The following is a 22206-nucleotide window of genomic DNA, read 5'->3' on the forward strand; positions in this document are numbered from 1 at the left end:
AACCCAGAGCCGGCAAATCCATCGTTCCTGCTGGAATTGCAATAGGCTGCGCCATGACGAGGATTGGATTTGCACTAGAAATAGGGGACTGTGGGGTTACACCTTCCGCACTAGATGTAGATTGGCTTATGGAAGAAAGGGGAGCACTAGGCTTCCACCTTCTCCTAACTTACTGCTTGTGGCACCAAGACCACTAGATCCACTGCCTCGTAAGGGTTCAGCACTGCTACGCTTAGGGGAGTATCTCCTAAAAATTTCAGCATTTCTGCTAGACGATGCTTATCGATAAATAACGGATCAATCTTAGTATCCTTTGGCATAAACTACTAGTTGGTCCCTAGACAACCAGGATTCGAGGACCACCACTTTTAAGCGGCTCCCGGCAGACGCACCACTAATGGAACCTAGAACGGGCTGGCACTGGCTCGTGTACTAGCCGGGCCTCTATCACACGCGCTCAACAACCCCACGGCCTCGCGGCTAGGAGCGTTGATGACACATGCATTGCCTTCCTCAATGTCCTGTGTTTGTATTACGTCGTTTGTAGTCCACTCTTGTCTCACCCACTACTCCTCAGAGGGAGTCCCTTACACATTGCCTAATGGCATGAAGCACAGACATAGGGGGTCCTCCAACGGCTGAATGCCGCCACCCCTCTGCGACTCTCCTACACCTTGGGGATTGGCCCCTCGATGCGTCGCTCAACATATAAACATTTCACACAAAATCCACTCAAGGTACCATTTAATCATATACACGAATGTACCATTGTCCTTACTTCTCTTTTCCCCAGACCCCACGACTAGCCTATGGCTTAGGGTGTCCTGTCTCTCACTCAACGTGGGTCAAGGTCCTAATGAAAACAATTGTTGTGCATCCAGGATTTCTGATACCTTTAAATATTTCCATGATTTATGCATATTGTGGATGCCAAGTGCTTAAATAGTTATGAAATCAATATTGTGCATATATGGGAAACATCCTTTCAATGATTTTCAACTACCGTTCTTATGCGGCATTGCACAAACCTAGCACCGAGGAAACCCTCATGCTACTAGGCTCTTATTTTATAATTATTCACCGACCTATATGGCATGCACACAAGGCAGTAATATTTTCATCATTTGACTCCACATTTAGACACATTCTAACCACTCTACCCTCCCATCAATCAAATGTTGCTTTGTGGTATGGGTTTATAGGGCATTTTGCCATCATTTTATGTGTACAAAGCGGGAGAAACACACTAGAACAAGAAGGTGGGGATGAATTGAGGCAAATCCTCATGCTTCAGTCCCCACAAACATTCACAAACATTCACAAACATTGTTCTTAATTTTCATTAATTTTCCGCACCCAAAATGCATTTTTTCCCTATTTTTAGCGATTTTTCTCTATTTTCCTTGTATTTTTCCTTATTTTCTACATTATTTAATTACTAAAAATTCAAAATAGGTTATGGGATGTGGCCCTTAGTTCCTTCTTGCAGCAAAAATGAAAATTTAGTTAGTGTTCCTATTCATTTTTTCATTTTTATGCCCAAAAACATCATTTTCCCTTGATTTTTCATATTTTACGTGTTTTAGTGTATTATTTTGAGTCACAAGATGCATATTTTTCTGATTTTCTGATTATGATCAACAAGTACTCATTGAAAACAGCAACATAAACAATTTTTAGCCCACATGAACAACATTTTATCAATCAAAAGCCATGAAATCTCAAATTTCCTTTGAAAAAATTGAATTATCGCTTATTTGCGTGTTTCGGGTTTCATGTCCATGGCTGCAAATCTGAAAATCAGCAGCACTTCATGTTCAGCATGATCACAAATCACCATTTCCAGCCCGGGAAGCAATCCGATCCATGCCGGACAAGCCTCCACCATTCTTTCTTCTTCCTTCTTCTTCCCACATGAATTTCCCCTTAGAAGAGAGAAAGGGAGGAGAGAGAAAGACTAGATTTCTATCTTAGCATTCAGGACATCAATGGAGGAGCGAAGACAGGTGATAGAGTCCACAGACAGAAGGGAATGAAGCCCCATAATCCATTAGGCAGGGTGTTTGTAACAGCCATGATGCCCTCTCTCCATCCATGGCGCATTTTTCGGCGCCTTCTATTGATCACGTTTTTTCATCTCTCTCATGCCCACGATTCTTCATTTTTCATGCTTTTTGGTTGGGGGTCAAAATTCCCCCAAAGGGCACCCCCCCTTTGGTCCATGTTGTGGCCACCCTTTCAAATCTTGACCAATTCTTGGCCATTTTCCCATCCGGACTCGGAATCGAGCTCTGAAAAATCCTGGGCGTCCGGCTTGGTATCACGCATTTGCCAGTAGCTCGTGTCAACCCGCACGACTGTCTGAAAAATTATGAAAAATCAACAAGTGTCGCTCGGGCGCCTTCAAAGCACTTTGATGCTTAAAATCGCCGCCGCCTTTGACGGTGAATATTTTTCCCTTGATATTCGTATTTTTTAGCTATTTTTAAGCACTTTTCAGCACCAAAATTCCACTCTCACTTGGTCACTGACTAGTTCGATGGGGCAACTGAATTGTGAGATTACTTGCTCCCATAAGAACTTAGCCGTCGTTCTAGCGTCGTTTTTTTGTGTGGCTTGCACTTCTGCCCACTTAGTGAGGTAATCCGTGGCCACAATGATGTACTTAGCTTGCGAATATTGTGCCGTAGGACTGATGGGCCCAATGAAATCAATTCCCCATTTTTCGAAGGGTTGTTGAGCAATTACCGGGGTTAATTCCATCCGATCTTTGCGAATTGGGACCTTCATTTGTTGGCATTCGTCATAGTGCTTGACGAATTGTGCTACGTCATGGAAAAGCATGGGCCACCATAGTTGAGACTGCAACACTTTTCGTGTTGTTGTGTCTCCGCTAAAGTGCCCTACGGCAATGCCACCATGCGCTTCGGAGAGCACATCGTGCACCTCATATTCGCACACGCATCTGTGCAACAATCCGTCTTGCCCCAGTCTATAGAGTTGGCCTGCAATCAGCTGATAGGGCTGTATTTTAAGGATTAATCGCCTAAGCCGGGCTTTTTTGATTGGTCAGTCAAGCAATCCGTGCTCAAGCACTTGGACTATGTCATCTGCCCAATACGGTGTTAGATCAACCTTAAATAGGTCTCTCTCGCTAGAGAGGTTAAGCAAATGGGTGCCGGGTAGTTCATTTATAACACCTTGTCCAGCAGCTTCTCCGGTGGGAATGCGTGACATGTGAATCAACCACGTAATGTTGTTTTCCCTTCCTACCACTATAGAGAAGTCGAACTCTAAAAGCAGAAGAAGCCATCGAGCTATGTGTCCTGTAGCACAAGGTTTGTTTACCAGATATAGAAAGGCTTGATGGTCCACAAGAAGGTGAAGGGCGTGGCCAAAAGGTAATGCAGGAATTTCTTTACTACAAACACCATGGCTAATCCTTCTCTTTCCGTTGTTGAGTAATTCATTTCCATCTCAGTGAGTACAACTTGTACAATTCGAAGACTATAAGCAACTTGTACAATGGTCTGGCAATCAATGCATAATTGAGTACAAACCGCCGATAGTAACCGATATGGCCTAGGAAGCATTGAATACCTTTGTAGTTGCTTGGGGGTGGAAGGTCAACAATGACCCTGACCTTTGAGAAGTCAGTGGAAATGCCGTTCTTTGACACCACGTGCCCTAGAATGCATCCATGTGTCACCCAAAACTGGCACTTTAAGGGGTTCAAGGAGAGGCGGTATAACCGACACCGCTTAAAGACTACTCAGAGTCTGTCTAAGTGTTCGACCCACGTCGAGTGGACACAGAGGTTGTCGACAAACACTTCTAACTCCTTGCAAAGCATGTCCTTAAAGATGGTACACATGATGCATTGGAAAGTGGCAGGGGCATTAGTCAACCCGAAGGGCATGACTATGTAAGAAAAGATACCCCACTCAGTGGCGAAGGCAGTCTTATGCATGTCTGCAGGATGCACTTGCACATGGTTGTACCGTGAGAAGCCATCCAGGAAAGTGTAGGCTTCCTTGTCTGCCACTCTCTCAAGCATGTGCTCGGTGTACAGCAACGGATAGTTGTCCCTCTTGGTGGCAGCGTTTACCTTCTTGTAATTGACGCACACCTGGATTTTTCCATTCTTCTTCATCACGATGACTATGGGCAATACCCAGTCTGTGTGCTCAATTTCATAAATGAATCGTGCTCTCATCAGCTTGTCAATTTCCTCCTTGATAGCATGAGCATGTTTTGGATTCATAGGGTATGGTCGCTGCTTGACCGGTATTGCGTCCGGTGTCATGGGTATGTTGTGGGTCACGACACTCGGGTCTACTCCCTTAAGCTCTCCTAAGGACCAGGCAAACATGTCTATGTACTCTCGCAGGAGAGCGACGAGACTCATTTCTTCTTCATTAGTCAAGTCATCGGCAATGAAGACTGGTCCGGGTGGTTCACCCTCTTGGGCTAATTCCACCTCCTTGACCCTAGCTGGTCCCTCGATTGGTTCGCTTGTCTGTGCTTGATATTTGGCACCTAACAGCACTTCCACCCTATCCCTCTTTTTGAATTTCGTGAATCTTTAGGGAGATCCTGCGGTTTTTGTTGTTCTTCCATTCGAGCATCCCTGGGTTGTTTTTCCTTTTCCTGTCTCAATCGCCTGCGCCTCAGGTGGACCGGTAGGTCCCCCTTGGTGCGTTTGGTTATGGGCGGCCTAGGGATTTCTGGATCACTATCCGAGCTAACCTCTAACTCAGAGTTGAATCCCCCTCCTTCAATAGAAGATGTGGTCTCTCCTGGTGGGCGCAGTTCAGATGGTGATTCAGTTCTAAACACCGACGTCATTCCTAGCTGGGCTAGTCCTGCTTGCTCGAGGTCTATGGCTCCTATGTGTTCCAACCAAGCGTAGTCACATTCCACGCTCATGACTCCTCACTCCCTCCGGAAGATACTCTTTCTCTGCGGCTTGGAGTCTACTCGTATTTGCTCTATTTCTTGCCCTTCAGTGTCATATTCCATAGTGTCCACCTCACCCTCACTTCCATCACTAAAGGACTGGCAATCTTCATACTCGTCGTTCGAATTTTCTTCATTAGACTGCTCGTCATCTCCTAGGACTTGGTTTATCCCTAGTCGTTGGTCGAGCACCAAGGCCTAGTTATAGATGAGGTTTAAGTCATGCACTCTGGTCCATTGACACTTGGATTCATCTAAGAGATCCTGGAGTGGTTTGAGATTTGCAGCTGAATTGCCAGCTAGCTTGCTCGATAGATATTCCAGTACCTCCTAGAGTTCCCTTTTGTTGGTTGGGACGTGGGGGTTGACGGGCTTTGGCTTCCCTTGGAGGCTTCCTGCCATCATGCAGACTGGCACGGAGGGTGTGTCGTCAGCCTTGCCGATTGTTTTGATGGCTTGCTCATATCCTTCATGATCAGAGAACGACAGGTCGATTGTAGCAAGGACATGCATCCAATCCCGCTTGTCCTCTGGGCATGGGATATACTTGGTCAAGGGTCTGTAGGACTTATTTGCATGAGCATTACCTTTGAGCATAGCAGAGATGGCATCTAAGTCAATGGATGAGGTCTTCCAGGTGTCCATCTCTGCTCTCACGGCGTTCGTCCTATTGCCAAGGAAGATTAAGCCATTACCCCAATCTTCGATGACCCTCGCATTGCGCATCCAAGGCCAGCCTAGTAGGATGTCGTAGTCCACTCCCTTCATGACTATAAAGTCAATGGAGAACTGAACATCTGCGATCTTCACTGGCCAATTCTTAAGCACCTCAAATGGCTTAATTCTCATACCGTTCGCTTGTGTGACATTAAACCTAGTTGTCTCAATAGGAGGGTTTTCCCAATTCTAAAGCACTGTGTGGCTAAGCACTCTAACCCCAGCCCCCGTGTCTACGATTCCCTCCCTCATTGTATTGCCTAGGGCTAAGACCGGTAAGACTACATGCATCTCGGAGCCTTCCCAAAAGGCATTGACATGCAAGGACTTAGGCGCAGTATGCAGCGTCAAACTTGTATTTGCATTTCTGCCTCCTGGTCATGAGGGTCTATCGTGACTTGCTCTTGTGTCCCTTCAACCCACTGCTTAAGGTCTTGCCATAGGGTGGGGTGCTGCTTAAGCAGATCTCCCAGGCTGAGTGTTACAGGGGTAGTCACTAGTGTGGTTAGGATATTGTTGGGTTTTTGTCTCTCTTCTAACCTGGATTGTCCTGGCCAGTGGCCATGATTGAACCGCGGCCCTGTAGCAGTGCCGAGGCTTGGACTTAGCGGTATCGCTTGTGATGCAGCTGCTTCTCTTTACTTTGGTTGTGGGAGTGAGGTCGGCGTACTTATGCTGGAGAGGTCATCGATCCCATCCTGTATGATGGGCTCAGCGTCCTTTAGGTGTTCTTGGGCTTTCTTCACCCATTCTCTCACCTTCTCTATGGCCTCTAATTGTCGCTTCGGTTGCGGGTATTCCCCTATCTTAGCGCTTCCCTTTTCAGCCGTCTTAGGGGCTGATGTCTCTGCTTCTGCGTCGGAGACCTTCTTTCCAGTGGGCAGAGTTGTAATATTCTCCGTCTTTAGTGCAATTTTAGCTTTCGACTTCCTCTTCCGTCATCTACGGCTCTTCTTCCCGATCGAGGCTGCATTAAGATTGCTAGGTCCTAGCAGAGAGATGACAGTCTGCTTCGTTTGGGCATGGGTCATGACCCGCAAGGAGATAGGCGCGGCCTCCTCATCGTGGTTCTCGACACCGAACAGCCCCAATGGGACCGATGGTTTGTTGCCTAAGCTAGATGATGGTTTTCGCCTTGCGCAGTCAACAAAAAGATGGGTGATTCCGCACTGGGCACACCTTTGGTCAGCCTTATCTCTATTTTGCTACTCCCTCTGAGGGCAGTGCGATGAGACATGACCTGGGTGGCCACAGGTCCAACAGATGATTGGGTCCTGTGCCTGCCCTCCTAGGCCATTACCTCGTCCTCTTCCTAATGCCATCACCGGGACTGGGCGATAATCCATAAGGACAGCATTGCCCACGTCATCATGTGAAACGTAAGGGCATATGTAAGCTTCCTCCTCATTTGGTCCTTCCACATAGTGGACAGGAGCGTCACTCGGTGGGTGGGTTATGTAAGGACCAGGTGGCCTAGGAATGCATGTAGGATTTATTTCCATCCTAGGAACAGTCAGCTTAATGTCGTTGGGCGCGGGGAGGGCGAGTGGGGCTCCCCTTCCGAAAAATGGCTACGGCCTATTCACTAGGTAAGGTTGGCCGTATGGTTGTGAGTATGGAAGTTTCCTTGGCAGTCTACAATGCATGATGTCATGACCGAACCTACCGCAGTTTGTGCAAGGTCGTGACCTAGGGTCTTGACACTCGGCTAGCAAGTAGTTTCCACCACAGTACACGCATTGGATGTGTGGGCGCGTTGGTCATCTCAACATATCTTGCAATTTGGCTAGTTCCATTCTAACGTCAGCCAAGTCTTGATTCGTTTCGGTGGTTTTGCCCTTATCTTGGGATGATGGTGCTGATCGCTTACTCGAGGCTGACGCTCTCTCTGAGCTTCGCGAATTGGTCTCCTCTAGGTTCGCGCTTCTGGAGCTCCGCTGCTTCAGTTGATCGTCAACTCGGATGGCCTCCTCAAAGACCCTAGCTAGCGCGTCCCGCTGCAAGCTCGAGTTGCTTGCCAAAGCCTTGTATAGTTTGGTTAATATTCAATGAGTAGACAAAATAATTTCTCTTGATGTAGGAGATAAGTACATGGTTTATTTTTGGGATGACTGGTTATTTGGGAGAGAAGATTTCCCTAATACAATCTAGGCATGGTATTTGGATACATCCATTGGGTAATAATCGGGCTTTGGAGAATGGATATCTGAAAATCGGTATGTTAAAGAAAGATCAAGAAGTCCATCTTTGATGTAATTTCGGCATTTAGAGCAACCAACAACTACAATTCGGTCTACTGGGATGACGTTTGTCACTTCCTTGTAAATATATTGATTTTGCTTAACCTCCCGACCTCTAGTGAATAAAGTTGAATTCACTCTAGCTTCATGGAATAAATAAACCTTCACAACCTTAAGGTTTTCCATCCATCTTATCCTCTTCAAATTGTTTTGAAGGAAGGTAAGATAGCTTGCATCGATATAACAAATTCCACTGCTTATCATCCATTGTCTTTCTCGGTATAGTGGAGAAGGATCATAGATGCAATCTAGAATCCACATCACTTGCATTCTCTATCCATAATCCGTAGAATGCATTGCTGATGTAAACATCACTTGAAAGACTAGGAATCACTTCCAATCTTCATCTCTCAGGGTAAGAGAAAAACACATGTCAGTAAGAGAAGGGAAAAACAACTCATAATACCACTTGTGACATACCCGCCTTGATTTCTTGACGGATAAAGTTTTAGTAACCGCCCAGATTTTACCTTCCAATCATCCCCATCCGTACTCTAACTAGAATGATTCGATTTTGTTTGGTTGGTTAACCTTAGGTCTAACCCGCAGTGGAAGCACCCTACCGTTACCCATGGAGGACCAACCTGAAGGTTCCTAATTGATCTATGGCCATCTATCAATAACTAGTTCACATCAAGAGGTGTCCTTCAAGAGACTTCTTGTCCGGAAGGAGCGACTACCATTACCCTTGGTTCATGGAGTACAACACTTTTTTCTAGTAGCAGACTAAAGATTTATGAAATTCCCCGCAATCCTTTGGCACAACCATTGTACCTTTCCCCTAAGATAATTCACACTTCGGGTTCTAAGACCAAACCCTAGGTAAGTCAGCGAATTGGCCCTTCCTAGAGTTTCTTCCTAGCAGTTTTTTTTGGGAAACCTCTTGGCTAACCTAGACCACCCTGCCATAGGACTCGATTCATTAGGAATCCATCCACACGCTTCCCTCTATGGAAGTTCTTAGTTATCTAATAACCTACCACATTACCTGAAACATATAAAAATAGATTCATTAATTAAAACCCCTTTATGCACAGTTGTTTGTTAATGTAATTTACTCACCGACATACAATCAGAGTAAAATAAGTTCATTGATTATATTCCATAATGTGTGCTCTCTTGCCCATACATGAGAAAAGAAAAAATTTTACAATTTTGCATGCTGCCTCATTCAGTGCATCTGCACGTCACCAAGATCAAATCCATCTATAGCTAGCATTTATAGGTGTCCCAAGTATAACTCGGGCCATACAAGGGATGAAGTAGTTTCTAGGTGCAAAAAGGGATTTACTAGCCAGAGCCCCCCATGGCACCCTATCCACCTCCTACTTAATACAATCCCTGTTGGGAGACCTCTCGCCATCGGAGCTAGTCTATGCTTCTGCTGCAGTGAAAAAAAACATCCCCTCTTGGTATGGGGATTCAGCACCTATCCTTGGGGGAGGTATAGGACTCCTCAATTTTTATATGTTTTAACACTTAATTCAATCAAGATCTAATCTAGAATATCACAAACAAGATTGATGTCTTCAAGCAGTTATGACTTCAATCAATCATGCAACTTTCAAGTGATGATTAATTCTAGTAGCAATCGACACTTGAGTTTTACGTAATGAAATCTTCTCCTTGGAATTTAACTAGGGGTATCTAGATTTTGGGGTCTGTAACTTCCAAGTTCTTGTAACCAAGTTTCTTGGTCTTAAGTCACTATGTCTCAACAAACTTATATTATTTCTATTGAATTTGGATAGAAAATTTTTAGAAAAAAAAAAACCTTTGGTATCGCGGTTGGTAAAGGATTGTCATCTGTGCCTATGACTCCGTTAGTGACTCCCATGCAACTGTTGCTTCCACATTAGTAGGGTCATTTGTGATTTCTGGTTTTGAATTCTATTTCTTCGGGGCCATGACATAATAGAGACAAGTATAGAGGTATGATAGAATATGATAGAGTTCTTCACTGTATTCTCTTCTTGGAACAAGGTAGAAGAGGATGAGAGTCCTTCAACATATCCCCTTCCTTTGGTTGGATGGAATGATGTATCTTTGTCTCGTGGAATAGAGTCTCCTAGTTCTCGATCAACGTATTGTCCTCGTCAAGATTGCTCGTTGTCGCTCTTCCGGTCATCCCCAAGCCCTCAATTTATAGTTTTGCAAGGGGGGAATAGCAGAGAGGACGCTTGCCTTTTTTTGTATTTTTGGATGACATCATCAATGAAAAAGAGAGAGCACTTTCTTTTAGCATTTTTGACGATGTCATTGATGACTTCACGGAGGGGCTCCATTTCTGCAATGCGAAGATAGAAATTGACAAACATATGGGCGAGGGCAGCATGGTCAGGGCATCACTCCAGGGCGTACGACCAATTTGCTACGAAGGCTTCATTGGCGCCGTTGGTTGCACATGAGAAGCTCCCACTAACTTATAAAAAAATCTTCTCAAGTGGTCATCCATCCTAAAAGTGCCGTCACCCAAGTGCGCTTAACTAGCAAGTGACTATCCACTAGACTAGTTCTTTTTTTTGTTGTTATATACTAGAAACATACAAATATTCATTGAAAATCAGGAGCATGAAAGTGCGAAGAAATTCTTTTCATGATTTTTCTTTTACACACATGATAGTGCTTTGTTGCTTAGGGCTAGCACCGAGCTTTCTCGTGCTACTAGTCTCTTCAAATTTAAACAACCATGAACTCTATATGATATGCAACATTAAACATATGAATTTAATGTACTTCAAACCTCAACAAGCCCCTACCTCCTACCGCTTAAAATTTTGTATGCGTTGATAAGTGTAGGCATGGGTAATTAATTGATTTTTCTTTATTGAAAGCAATAAAAACTCACTCTAACAACGAAATAGGGCTTAATTGAGGCTAAACCTCATGCTTTTGCTCCATTATATAATCACATGCATTAATCTTTTTTTTTTAATTTTTATGATGTAAAATTTTTGATTTTCTCCAATTTTCTTTAATTTTCTTTATTTATTTATATTAAATTATAGATAATTAGTAATTTTCATGTGAGAATTGGTTATTCTTATAAAAAAATATTTCTTAGTATATTTCATTCTATGGGAATGGCAAATGCATAAAAAAATAAACAAAAAATCACATATTTTTCCTAAAATCGCCTAGTCTAGGGTTTTGCGTGTTTTGCATACAATTATTATACAAATGATTTTTTAATGATTCTATCAACATGACTAATCAAATAGAGAATTAGCAATCAAATCCAAGCATTACTAACCATTTTAAACAAAAATTCATTATAAAACCATAAAATCTACCTTCTCATAAAATTGTTCTTTATTATGCATGTTTTTTTATGTTTAAGGCTCGTTGACGCTCTTCCATGGTCTTTGACGATCCATCCAACTTTGATTCACGTGTCTCTCAAGTTTCATATCATCGTTTGACAAAAAACGTCTATCTCAATCCATCTCCCTCTCTTTTACATTGATCTATAAAAACAATCCACAAGAGGAGAGAGGAGAGAGGAAAGAGAAAGGCTAAAATTAGATCTCTTTGTTTAATGCATCAAATCGAGTCATTTTTATGGTGATAGAGAGCGAAAAAATGATGGAGATCATAGCCAGGAGGATTCCCTTGATCTTTGCAAGCTCAAAAATGGATTTTTAAAATCATGGAAGGGGTGCCAAACCCCCCCCCCCCCCCCCACACTTTGTGATTTGTGCCTCTTCATTTCCACCAAGAAAAAACAATCTTAAAGCTTGGCTTTTAAAAAATTGATTCAAGTTTTTAGTTTTACACTTTCCACCAAGTGGATTTTTCTTTTTCGAAGGGGCAAACACACTCGGATTTGAGATCCGCTTGGACGACTAACTTCATGACACAAAATCTATAAACTTGGCCAAAGTGAGGCACTTTTTGGCTCAAATTGACAAACCAAGACTTTCTTGACTTCCAGTGTATTGCATAAACCAAAGGCCATCACATGGTACACAAAAGTAATAAAGAGAGTGATAAACGTCATTTGCAGCTTGTCTTCCTCCACAATAGCCATTTGATTGAACCCAACAAAGAAATCCATAAACGAATAGATTTTCCTACCCACTAAGTGATCCAAAAATTGATCAATGAATGGAAACAGATAGTAATCCTTAACCATCTTCTTATTAAGCTCTCTAAAATGTACACAAAGCTAAATCTAATTGTTCTTCTTCTTTGTGATAACAATTGGTGAATACAATTTCATGTGTTGAACAAAAAATATGAGGCTAGCTTTCGATAACTTTGTCAATTCTTCGAATAGCCCTTCCATTAATTCAAAAGACATACATCTTACTTTTTTTCGAATAGGGTGACTACCTTCCTTCAAAGGAATTGTATGAATAGCTAGGCTGGGAGGAGTACCTCTCACCTCATCATAACTCCAAGCAAAGATATTGCAGAATTCCTGAATCAAGGACACATAATCCTCTCTTTGACATTTTAAACTGAGCATGTTCCTTAATTTGATTGCCCATGAATCATTCAATGTGCCAAGGTCTAACTCAATTACATTCACATACCTTATCCTATCCTAAGCTTCTATTGGCTCATTTGAGGTAACTTGGTAGATATCCTCTGTAGTGCACCCGTCCTTGGATTTGTCACTTGATGTGACGACTCTCTAGTAGATGGAGCATCTAGCCTATCTAACTATAATGAGGAAAAATGAACTCTCTCACTTTGAGGAGATTTACGATAGGCATCTACAACTACATGTCTGGCACCTCTACCAAAGATTAATCATGTAGCATGAATATCAACCTGACAATCTGCTTGTAAAATCCATGGTCTACCTAGCAATACTTGATAGCTAGGTCACCCTGCAAACCTAATGACCCTAAATTCTAGAATACATTCCACATCAAAAATGATCACATGGACTTTAGTAATGAAACCTTTAGGTTTTCTTTAATGTCATAAGCCATTCGGAGGACTTTAGTTTGGGAAGGTCAAATAAGTCCTCCACAGAAGTAGTCACCAATGCCTGAACCATTTGTCAAAGTCTACAATGCTTATTACCACAAGGGAGAAAGTCATCAAGGCTTCAAAAGCCCTTTAGCGGCTAGCCTACGATCCTTTCAAATTTGAGGGCTAAAGGGCTCGACAACTTCCTCTTATTAATGTCTATGTCTTTTGTTGAAGGGCAACCTTTTGATTTGTCCTTCTAAAAAGTTAGGCTAAATTTTACAATATTTCCCTTCTTTAGATGAGTAAAAATTTCATAGTTCTTTATTGAAGAAGGAATTTCTTTTTCACCTCACGCTTATTACCACACAGGAGGATGTTGTCAAATGTTATAGCCCTCAAATCCGAAAGCAACTATGCCTTTTGTTGAAGGGAAACCATTTTTATCATCCTTCCGAACAAAGGTTAGGTTGAAATTTACAATACCATGTTTCTTTAGATGAGCACAACTCTCATCCATCCTTTATTGAAGAAGGTTTTTCTTTTCCTCATCATTTAAATTCCCTTGTTCAATGGTCTATTAGGGTTATGTAGCACCAACAATTTAACACACTAACAGTAAAATAGAAATCTAGAATTACATTTATGAAACTATATTTAAATAGCCATGCACAAATGTGCATGATATATTGAACCATAGCATAATCATCTGTCTTGTGACCTATCAGCTAGGTATGTGATATAAGATTATGGCATCCCATGTTGTGTATTGTCTTCTTAGCGTATTGGTAGCATGTATTTTCTCTTCAACTAGAACTTTAGGGTGTAGAGGATGATATTTTCATTTGTTGTTCAGGGAAAGCTTATGTGTTCCGGGAAAGCTTATGTATAGTACAGTAACCTTTACACTGAGGGATGTGGGAGCCACATTGGTGGGATTGAATTTAGAAGTCTTTATGGTTCTACATTGTTCACCATTTGGCCTAATACAACCTTTGACTTATTCCGTGATACACTGATGGAATCCCAAATCATAAAGAACAAGATTATAATCTTGGACTTTGCTAGGATTCCTACATCTCCTTCATACTCAAAGGAATGTTTTTATATTCATGCTATGTCATTGGCAATGAGTTGTTGGTTTAGTTTAGTCTTCTTGTAAGGCTCCTATGTTAGTTAAGATAAAGCAAGTGGTCTTTTTTGTAAGTTTGTTTGAAGACAATAGAACGTTTTGACTTAGTGGAGCTAGACGCAAATAGATTTACATCTATTACCTCTTTACTACTCTTGATTGATTGGTATTTTCTCCCTTTTCCATTCTAATGGGTTGTTCATTAGTTGACATAGAAATCACATAAGAAGTTACAACATTGTGTAGTATATGAACATTGGCATAAGAGAACTAGCTCACTATTTTGTATTAGATGTAGTAGTAGAAATTGAAAATGATGGCACATTCAAATTCTTTGTTGGATCAGAGAAATTTGATGGTTATTCAGTCTTCAACATAGAGTGGAAAGCATCCATTTGATAGCTTTCTTGGAGTTTTACAATTAGATTGCTTTCCCTTTTAGATTCAAATAATTGGTTTTTTGCTTATCCATACAATTGGAGTGGTAAGGACCAAGTATGACTATTTTTGGGTGGTGTTTGTGTCTTGTTTAGCAAAAAACAACTCATTTCTTTGTTTTTTGGTGCATGCTTTACTTTGGTGACTTAACCTATGATTGTTTTTATAGATTGGGTAACTCTCATGTACTCATGGTGGTTGTAGTAACTAAGATATAGGACTCTAAGTGGTTGTGGTGCTAGGAAACTAGTTTTGGAGGCCTTGGTAACCATACTAATTTATTTTCTACATACTAGTTTTAAGCATGCAAGAGGGATTTTAGAAAAACACCATGGCTTCATATTGACCTCCCTCTAATACTATCAATGAAACATCAAGGACAAAAGTCAATAAAAGGGAGTGTTTTAAGAAAATTAATAAGTTGCTAATTAACTAAGGTTTAAGGAGAGTCGAACATCCAAAGCTAACCATTCTTGTATGAGACATGGTAATATGTGGTGCAACTCAAAGAATGACAAATACATACCACTTATGTAGAGTGTCACTTTTCTCAGATTTTGAACTTTTTTTTTTGTATTTTGGTACCAAATAGTCACTATGCCAATTTTCCTCTATATCAATCTAACAATCTATTCTTCTCTTCCTTCTCTCTATGTTAGACATTGTTTAAAAGACTTCCCTCCTACATACTTTGTCCTCCTTGCCTTACATTTGCATATTCTCTTCTTTCATAAAACTTTCTCTATCAACCTTATTTTAGCTCCTATTTCTCCTCTTTAATGTATAACAAAAGCTTCAACATAACTATAATATGCTCTAATTAACACAAGCGTGCTACTGGAAAAACTAATAACCTTGCATTTTAAGAATTCAGGTAAAAGATGGCCAACATCCATAGGAACATAAAACAATATTCATAAGAAAATAGATAAAAGTACCAATAATATTGTGTTTCATGTCCACTTTGCGATTATTCAAAATATCTCATGTCAGAAGTTTGAATAGGATTCTTCAAAGGTTATTGAAGATGCAACTCCTTACATAGATATTATCTCTTTGGGGAGTCCTTTTCTCATCATATCCTTACTTGGACAATGGCCTAATGTTGTGGGAAGGTCCTCTCTTTGTTCTCCTTGCCTTTGTAGTAGTCTCTTAGGATATAATCTCCCATTCCTTAGAACTTCAAGGATCTAAATCTTCCTATAAAAGCTCAAATCATAGTGTAGAATGAGATTGTATAGATTGGGGGCATTTGGATATCATTTTGGTTGTATGGGTTAATTACTATAGTTATGTGGTTTTGACTCTCTATAATTCAATAAATATGATTTATGCCTTCAATAATGACAGCGTGTATCTAAATAGTGTTTAGAATTAGTTCTTAACTTGTTCTTAAGTTACTTTGGATGTGTGGAAAAATGTTGGTGATAACTTAATTTCAATTTTAAAATATTCTAACACAATAATGTTTCCCATCTTTGATCCTCAATTTTAGCTAAACATGCCAAATTTTGACTGAAGGTCATTGATGGGCTCTTTTTCTTGCTAAACAAGTGTTAAAAAGCACAAAGATAAGCATTGCTAAGGTCATTCAAGCAACTTTGAAACATTTGATAGTGACCTTAGGATTGCACTCATCCTGGCATTAATTTCAATGTGACATGAGCTTCAGGAAATGTTTATGTTGGGCACCCAACCCCTTCTAGGAAATTTTGATATAACCAAGATTCCAAAATACTCAAAGGAATGATATTATAGTAGATAATGGTTGGTGACTTTAGGAATGACAAGATATCAAGGGGGTTTTTTGACATGAGAACTCTTCAAGGAGTTGTAAGGTATCCCTTGTGGGCATATATATGGGTGTTGTAGAATAGCTAACAATGAGAATTTTAAAAGCCTTATAAGCCTAATTAATCATAAAGGAGATTGATTATTTCTAGTTTTGAATGCGCCTATTTTTTAGCCTTCCTACCTCTTCCTTGATCGACCATCATCTTCCACGACTCTCCTCTTTTTCTAGCAGCATCCCCCAAATTAGTCGATCGTCCTCCTCTTTTTCCCCCATACTTTTCGCTAATTCCTTCAATATAGCTTGATAAAAAAACCCCAATGAATATAATTACATCCATCTTTAAGCCTTTCTTCTGTGGAGCATCATTTGTCTTTAGTGCTTTAGATATCAAAGACTCTTTAGCAGAAATTTGAGGCATTGCTACCTCTAGTTTCTTTACACCAACAGGAGATCTACGCACAAACTTTGATTTCGGCCTTAAGAACTAGGTGGCAAAATGCTCTCTCAGTGCTTCACTAGTGCTCCTCGAATTAGCATAATTCACAAGGGATGAATGAATACCGATGAAAAACTCCAACATTTTGAGGGAAAAATTTTAGTTGATATTCATTGGTAATTCTTGATAAAAATTTTGGTGCATAAAGACATCAAGGGGGTTTTTCGACATGATAACACGTGAAGCAGTTGTAAGGTATATTTCCAATTATGAATTTTGTTTACATCAAGGTATATTTCTAATTATGAATGTGCCTATTCTCAAGGCTTACTAAAACCTTAAATTAGCATATTTCACAAGGGATGAATGATATACCAATGAAAAACTCCAATATTTCAAGGAAAAAAGTTCTGTCGACATGGGTTGGTAATCCTTGATCAAATTTTTGGTCCATATTCAATCATAATTTAAAAAAATGCTTCAAGTGCACATACTAGCACATATTTTGACATCATTCTAAAAATATTTATCATGCCCATTTCAACACATTTTTATAGAAAAATTATGATGCACATACCGATACTACTAAATTTTGAAAAAAAAACCCCAAAAACACATTGTCATAAACATGATAAAAGGAAAAAGGATAGATAGAAGACAGAGCGAGACATAGAGAGAAATATCAAAGAGAGAGAGAGAGAGAGAGAGAGAGAGAGAGAGAGAGAGAGAGAGAGAGAGAGAGAGAGAGAGAGAGAGAGAGAGAGAATATAGAGGAAAAGCGTGTAGAGAGAGAAGGGAGAGGAAGAATAGAGACAGGAAAATGGAAGAGAGAGTGAAGGATGGATTTTAGGCCCCGGAACATGCCTAAAAATAGGAGAAAAATATGGAAATGCAGGGGAAAATGCTCAACCACGAAGGCGGCAGCTCGAGCGAGCACGATTTTAAGCGTCAAGTACTTGACGGGCGCCCGTACGACACTCCGAGAATTTTCATAATTTTTTCGTGCGCCCATGCCAGTCAGTGAAGCTGCAGGCCTGTCCGGAATGTTGAGACGAGCTCACAGAAATTTTCAGAACGCAGTTCGGAGTTCGCACGCGAGAGTTGGCCCGAAACCGGCCGGGGTGCCCAAGAGGGGGCCCAAAATTGAAATATCAAAAGGTGCAAGTGGGGGGGGGTGACCTTTGGCACCCCCCCACAAAAAAAAACATGGATATGGAGGGGGGGCGGCGGCTGAAAACAGCCGCCGAAAAAAACGCGACCCCCCCCCCCCCAATCGATTGCAGGGCTTACACATAAGCCATAGCTACGAGCCTCCAGGCCGGATCAAGACATCATGCCGATCAAATCGCCGGTCTCCGCTCCCGCAATGGTGGGCTGGTTGAAGAGAGAGAAAATCAGTCTTTCTCTCTCCTCTCTCTCTCTCCTCTTGGCCCCCGTTCGTGCTTGAAGGAATAGGATGGAGATGGACGGCCGGATGGATGCCGATTCTTGACGGGATGAAAGAGCAATGCAAAACCGTTGTAGATTGCTGATTCCAAGCAGAATTCATGGCTGGAAATCAATCGTGGGACGTGCCAAATTTAATGAAAAAACCCGCAAGACACGGTAATAATTGTTTTTACAAAGAAAATGGTCTTTTGATGCAAATTTGGTTGATAAAAATGTGTTCATATGGATTGAGTTTTGAGTATGTCGTGCTTTGAGTTGGTTTCTAGCTGTTCATCATTTAAAAATCTGGAAAACATGTGTGGGATAGCAGAAAATAGGGAACCGAGACACGAAAAACCATAAAAATGAAGGAAAACAAGGGTTTTGGGCATATAAATGGGGAAAACCGTCGATACACATCAACTAATCTTTCAATTTTGTTGCAAATGAACTAAGGGCCACAGCCCATAAACTGGTTTTCATTTTTAGCAATTTAAAAAATACAAGAAAATGAAGAAAATGGCGGGAAAATGATAAAAAAAACCATGAAAAATAGGGAAAAAATACATTTGGGGCTACGAAAAATATAGAAAAATAGGATTTATGTTTGTTGATGTATAGCAAGGCTGGGGCATGAAGTTATGCTTCAGTTCAGCCTTGTTTATATGTTTTAGTGCGTGTTTCCTTCCTTTCTCCACATAAAATGACAAGGAAACCCTAAAAGAAATGAATGCAATGATGCCCTATCAACGGGGAAGGGTAGAGTTGTGGAAAAAATGGTTAAATGCCGCTGAGCATGAGGAATAATTTGCTGATTTTATATGTATTGCATCTAGGACGGAATAATAATGATAAAAAAATTAAACCCTAGTAGCACGAAGATCACTTCGGTGCTAGGTGTTGCAGCGAAGCACAAAGCGGTTAGAAAGAAAAGCATGAAAGAGATGTTTTGCACTTGCACGTTGCTGGTTTTTTTTCAAATGTTTGAGCACTAGGCATCCACCTCTTTGCATGATCATTTAGAGGAAATTAAAAGTATCAGAGTCAGCTCCTGGATATGCATAGCAATTGTTTTCAGTAGGCCTGTGACCCACCGTTGAGAGCGTGAGGTTCCTATGCTGTAAGATAGACGAGGGTTATAGGGGACAGCAAGTGAGGAAATGGTACATTCCTGGATACGTTTATTTGGTACCTTGAGCGACGTTTGTGCGAAATGTTTAAATGTTGAGCAGCGCATCGAGGGGCCAATCCCCAAGGTGTAGGAGAGTCGCAAAGGGTTGACGGCATTCAGCCGTAGGAGGAACCCCATGTGTATGTGATTCGAGCCTTTTGGCTATGTGAAAGGGACTCCCTCTGAGGAGCAATATTGGGTTAGGATCAGTTGGACTACAACGTATTACAAACGCAATGTTTAGGAAGGCAGAGATTTTGATAGACGCTCCTGGCCGCGAGGCCGGGGGGGTTGTCTTGCGCATAGTGACGAGGTCCGGCTAGTGCATGAGCCAGTGCCGGCCCGTTTTTAGGTCCATCAGTGGTGCGTCTGCCGGGAGCTGCTTAAAAGTGGCGGTTCTCGAATCCTGGTTTTCTAGGGACCAACTAGCAGTTTATGCCAAAGGATACTGAGATCGATCCGTTATTTATTGATAAGCATCGTCTAGCAGAAATCCAAAAGCAGGAAAGAGACGAGAGAGCTAGGCGACGTGCTGAAATCTTTAGGAGATATTCCCCTAAGCGTAGCGGTGCTGAACCCTTACGAGGGAGTGGATCTAGTGGTCTTAGGACCACAAGCAGTAAGTTAGGAGAAGGTGGAAGCTCTAGTGCTCCCCTTCCTTCTATAAGTCCGTCCACGTCAAGTACGGGAGGTGTAACCCCACCGTCCCCTATTCCTAGTACAAATCCAATCCGCGTCATGGCGCAGCCTATTGCAATTCCAGCAGGAACGACGGATTTGCCGGCTCTAGGTTACCCGCTACCCATTTTTAATGGGCTAGTTGAGGAAGATGCGGAACTCCACATTAGGGAGTTTCAAAAGTTGATGTTTAACTGTCGCATTCAAGAAGAAGGACATTTAATGATGTTCTTCAACATGACTCTCAAAGGAAGAGCCGCTATATGGTATCATGGTTTAGAAGCCGGAACCATATTGAACATTGATGCATTTTATGGAGCTTTTCGAAGGGAGTTTGCCCCTGAAAGGGGTGGGCAATATTGGTTGCGTGTACTCAACGTGACCCGCCAGGATCCACACGAGGATATTCGTGCTTATGCGAATAAGATAAAAGAGGTCTTCCGTAAGTTGGACACCTCTATCCCTATCCCCGCAGCTGCCCAATTGCAATATTTCCTACATGGTTTGGACTTTAATATCCAATTGCAGTTGAGTAGTGTCCCCTTGGGGGATATAGATACTGCCATTACACGAGCACAAGAGGTAGAATCCCGACTACAAGCAGCCTATGCTTCTAGAGGCAATTCGAACATGGGTCTAGTATTGGGAAATAATATGGCAATAGCCAATGGTAGTAGTGGCCAAGGGATAGCGATGGCTAACCCTAATGGGAGAGGGAACATGATGCAGAATGTGCCTTTATTACCAGCTCCCCCTAGCATGTTGATGCCTACGGGCAGTCAAATGGCTCCAAATGGTGGAGGCCAGGCGGTCAATTCTAACACCATGCCTGCAGCTCAACAGCCTGTGCCTAATCGAATTGTTAGGCCGATTGAACGACATGGAAATGACCAAGGCTATGAGTCGAGTTCTTCCAATGTTCTTGGCGAGGTTAAGGACATGATGAAGCATTATACCGACATGATTACGGAGCAGTATCGACAAATAGCTGTTGATGTCAACTTCCTTAAAAAACAACAAAATTTAATAGGAAGTAGATACCCAGAGGAGGGTGCACCATCGAGGTTTAGTTGCAAATGGTGTGGCGGGCAGCACTATCCAAGAAATTGCCCAAATGTTAAGTGCGACATTTGCGGAAAATCTGGCCATTTAGCAGCTACTTGCTGGAGTAAGATCAGTTCCCTCCAGCGAGGAAGTCGGCAACCAGGGCCTGTCAATCATCGTGCTCAAGGAAATGATTCCCAGCCAGAAAATGGGCCTAAACAAATACTTCAACGACCAAAGACCACAGTGGAAGAGCTACCAAGTGGTAGTGGGGTTAGTTTGATTGAGGCTGTACGCGTTAATGATGCTGAAACCTCTAATCTACGAGCTGTCCTTACAAGAGGTAAAAAGGGTAGAGAGGCCGACAAGGATAAGCCTGTCGACGGAAACCCTAAACAAGGCGACAAAGGAACACAAGTTTTGGATCCTGCCCTAGAAGGGGGACCTTTGAAGCCCGTAGAGAGTAAAGCCGATAAGGAAGCACCAAAGAAGAAGGTGAAAGTTAAGAAAGAGGCAATAAAGCCAGCTCAGCGACCTAAAGAGCGGATGATTTGGCGTGAAAAGCGAGCTCTTTCGAACTATCATGAATTCGATTTGGCGGGCTCTCTTTGCGAAGTCAAGCCGGATGTGAACCTTTTGCAGCTTATTAAGCTTTCCCCAGGAGTACGTAAGGAATTTAGAAAGATCCTACGTACCGGGTATATCGTAGAACCTTTGGGTATTGCGCGAGTTGGTGATGACTGGTTCGAGCATGCTGAGAAGCATTGCCCAAGGGTTGCAGCCTATGTCGATGGGATATTAGTAGATTATGCCATTGTCGACACAGGATCATCTGTTAACATTATGAGTTCTGAACTGATGGAAAGGTTAGGTCTTGCGATTCAGAAAGATACTTCCACAATTCTCAGAATGGCAGATGACAGTTTGAGACAGCCGGAAGGCTGCATTACTAAAGTCCATGTCACTGTTGCAAATGTAGAATGCCTGTTGGACTTTAGGGTGATTCGTTTTGCAGGGCGGCCAAGTTACCAAGTATTACTTGGACGACCTTGGATCTTGCAAGCGGATTGCCAAGTGGATATACCCGCCGGTCGATTAATATTCGGCAGAGGTGCTCAGCGTGTGGTGGTTGATGCTTATCCTGAGTCCCCGCAGAGTGAGAGGGCTCCTCTATCTTCTACAGAA

Source organism: Lygodium microphyllum, chromosome 5 (assembly GCF_053477565.2).
Source record: "Lygodium microphyllum isolate KBCC chromosome 5, Lygodium_microphyllum_v1.1.10, whole genome shotgun sequence".
NCBI classification, from domain to species: domain Eukaryota; kingdom Viridiplantae; phylum Streptophyta; class Polypodiopsida; order Schizaeales; family Lygodiaceae; genus Lygodium; species Lygodium microphyllum.